Genomic DNA, 4,023 nt, shown 5'->3' with positions numbered 1-4,023 from the left:
GGGGGGGGGGGGGGTGGTGATGGGAACTGGCATTCAGATACCTATCTGTGTGAGTTGGTTTGCGATATACTTGATGGCTTCGAGTGCAATCCTCGTTGCGTCGAACCAGCATATCCAGAAATGGAAAACATCTGTCCTGCTCAGTTTCTATGGCAAACTTGATGCTTGCGTGCTGAGTATTCAAGAACTCCCGGAACTGAGTTAAAACAGTCTTTCCATGTGACCAGATGACAAAAGTGTCACCCACATACCTGAACCACACAGTTGGTTTTTGAGACGCTGACGTTAATAATTCGTTCTCAAAATGTTCCATGAATATATTTGCAATAATCGGGGAGATGGGAGAACCCATTGCTGCTGCCGATTTTTGCTCATAGTACTCTCCTTCGAACTGAAAGTATGTAGAAGTCAGGCAGTGCTCAATTAAGGGATGAAATCGGGGGGAAAGGTCTTTGGATTTTTGATGATTTTTAAGGTTTCTGGGATTGGGACGTTAGTGAAGAGTGATTCTACATCAAAACTCACTAGAATATCATCTGGTGAAGTCCTGAAATTACTCAGTTTGTTGACGACATCCAGTGAGTGCTGAATGTATGAATCACTCAGACCAGTCAACTTTTGGAGTGGTTTCGTGAGAAACTTAGCTAGTAAGTTGGTACTCCAATGTTGCTAACAATACGACGGAGAGGAACAGACTATTTGTGGATTTCGGAGTCCATAGGGTCTGGAAGGAAAGGATTCTTTAGAAGTAAAGAATTTTGTCAGGTCCGCGGACAGATCAGCTTTCTTCAGGAGATCACTAGTTTTACGTTCAATTGTACGAGTAGGATCCTTCCTGAGTTTTATGTAAACTCTGGAATCACTCAACATCGCACTGAGCTTCCCGCAGTAGTCCTCCTTATCCATAACCACCGTGGCATTGCCCATGTCGGCCGGAAGAATAATGAGATCATTATTCTCCTTTAGACTACGCAGTGCAAGACGTTCCTCCCTGGTGATATTGTTACTAGGTGGAGTAGCCTTGTGGAGGATGTTGGACAACTGCCTCCGGATCTCATCACTGATCTCCGAAGGAAGATGGCAAATGGCTGTGTCGATCCTACCGATAATTTTCTCGGTAGGAATCTACTTGGGGGTAATAGCGAAGTTGTGTCCTTTTGCCAACACAGCCACTTGTACTTCACTGAGCTCGTATTTGCTCAGATTCTTCACAGTGTGAGTAAGGTTTGGGACTTTCTCCTGAGAGATCAGCTTCTTGAACTTACCCTTCTGACTCTCAGTTCTCATCTCAGCTTTTCGGACTGCTTGCTCATAAGTAACACGATCAAGTGTCTCCCACAGCTGAGACTCTAACATCTGAGCCAGGCGAAGGTAAAGATCAAGAAGCTGTCTGGAAAGATGGGCCAAGTTCTTCTTAGCAGTTCTTCTTTGCCTGCTTCGAGGGAACAGGGTTCCTCAGACGGAGGAACTTTGGCACCACTTGACGGTCACGGCACCTTTTCAGAAAGGTTAGGGAGCACTGTTGGACGTGCAAGGACTTCCTAAGTTTGGCGAATAAATTCACCGACCCAAGAATAGCCTCTCCGTGGTGGCGCTTAATCTTAGTTTTGAGGCTTTCGCGGCCATTATTAATGACATTATTGGCTTCCGGATGGATGCCGCGTTTGGTTTCAGCATTGCGCCGACGTTTCGCAAACATTGCAGTATGCATCTTCAGGGCTATGAGCTCCGATTCTGAGCTCCGATGTCTGGGGGTTGTCCTTATATGTCTTTCCCTGTGATGGTGCGGGAAGGGGTATGGAGATCAGCTAATTGTATATTTTTAATTGATCAGGTGGTCAATTAAAACGCTCACGGTTCAAAATACGGTCACTCAGAACAGTCTGCCCTGGCTGAACACTGGATGAATACTGGACATACTATCCAGTAGGACCAAGCCAGAATGTTGGCCAAATCTCAGGGGTATTTCGAAAGGAAATACTGAGACGGTTTGGAAATTCATAAAAACCCTAACAACGTCAACAGGGACACAGGATATCAAGTGAACCCTATTTGGAAAACCGTCCTCCCGGTTTTTTAATTGACCAGCTGATCAATTAAAAACATACAATTGGTTGACCCGCCCCCGTCTCCTTCCCCCACCATCACAGGGGAAGCCAAATAAGGACAACCCCCAGTCATCGGAGCTCAGAATCGGAGCTCATAGCCCCGAAGATGCAGCCTGCAATATTTGCGAACTGTCGGCGCAATGCTGCAACCAAACGGGGCGTCCATCCGGAAGCCCATAATGTCATTAATAATATTCGCGAAAGGCTCAAAACTATAGTACCCACAATCCTGACTTTATCAATCTCAATAGCATTAATTTCATAGCAGATCTCTTGAAATATATCGCGAATGGCGTTATTAACAAATTTTGTAGTTGTAGAGACGGTGTTGTCCGATATAAGCAGCAGTTATGTGCAAGTAGGTTTTGCTTGGCAAAACGTAGAGATCCTGTTTTTGCACAGTAATTCGAATTTCATCGCTATTATGCAGTGCGGTCGAGGCCTATGGCTGATGTGTATGGATCTCATAATGTGCGATGGAATCCTCAAAGACCGGAGGGAGTTTGATACTCAGGCTTTCCTCCATGGTATACAACAGGCGAATAAGATTTTTATTTGACAAAAATGTTTTTTCCGCTTTTTCTTACGGTCAGACCGAGACTCTCGAGAAACTTTACGTTCTGAGGTGTTAACACCTTGAAGCCAGCACGTGAACTGATTGAAGCGAGGCATGATTGAGGGCTTTTATAGGAATAGCCTATCTTGCGATTATATACAATGCCCATGATTATGAAGTAGACTTGATATGTAGCCTGATGGTAATTGTTTCACCTTTTAAGTTCACTAAGTCACCGTCTTGATCAATGATTCGCAGCTGTAAATGGATTATCGTTTTTACAGAGACTGGTAAATAAGTAACTTGCGATGGTACTTCTATAATTTTATATCCAGGGGGCACTGCAGGAAAAAATTCATGAATTGTATGAACTTCATCATTGTTGTTGTATGCTACTTTCATGAGTGTTGCATATTTTCTGAGATCTCCATCCGTCAAAGCCCTGCGTGGTAGCATCGTTATTAGTTTTTTGGCTTCAAGTACAAGCCCATTCTCTTCTTATATGGTTTCAGATATAGACCTTTACCAAGTGCTTCCATAATTTTACTCGCATAAGTGCGATAGCTTCCATAATTTAATTATGCCTTTTATTCTCGGCGAGTTGTTGTTTGGCCACTTTAGCACTGTTCACAGCTTTAACAATTCCAGCAGCTCCTCCAGCCAATGCCCCTGTGGCACTCAACCCCGCAAATATCGGCACGAGCAAGGGTAAGATTCCCCAAATTTTCGATGGAACAGGGATCACTCCTGGGATAGTGACTCTACTTTTCCCTCCAACCTGTTTGATGGCTACTCTTGCACCGGTGAGTGCTGTCTTAATAGCATCATGTGAACCACTGCCCAATATGATTGACTTCTTCGCGGCTCTGATGATTGCCCCAATTATGACCCGCTTTTTAGCCTTACCTGTCTTCTTGACTCGCTTCTTGGTCACGCGTTTTTTCACCCCATACCTGATTTTTCGAGTCTTTCTACAGGTGCCTGAGTTTTTCACACCAGCGCCGGATCAATTCACCCTTATGCTCGATTTTTCAGACCGGTGCCTGATTTCCTCCCAGTTGTGCCTGGTTTTTTTACCCTCAAACCTGATGTGTTCAGACCAGTACCGGATTTTTTCAATCCCACGCCTAATTTTCTTTTAGCCTTCATAGCGTTTGTTACGAATAAAGCTGCATCTTTTTCCCCCACACTGGCATCTGAGGCTGAAACACATTGCCACGCTTGCTCTGCAAGTAATTTATTAGCTTCGTGTCACACTGTAATATTCTCACGATTTTTTGAGTAGGCAATGTCATGTACCTTGCAGGCAGAATCGAGTGAATTAATCCGAGGATCTCCTCGAGCTGATCTTCTCGCCAA

This window comes from Diachasma alloeum, unplaced genomic scaffold (assembly GCF_001412515.2).
Source record: "Diachasma alloeum isolate Michigan unplaced genomic scaffold, Dall2.0 Dall_scaffold_00305, whole genome shotgun sequence".
Classification (NCBI taxonomy): domain Eukaryota; kingdom Metazoa; phylum Arthropoda; class Insecta; order Hymenoptera; family Braconidae; genus Diachasma; species Diachasma alloeum.
Note: the sequence above shows the minus strand (reverse complement) of the source record.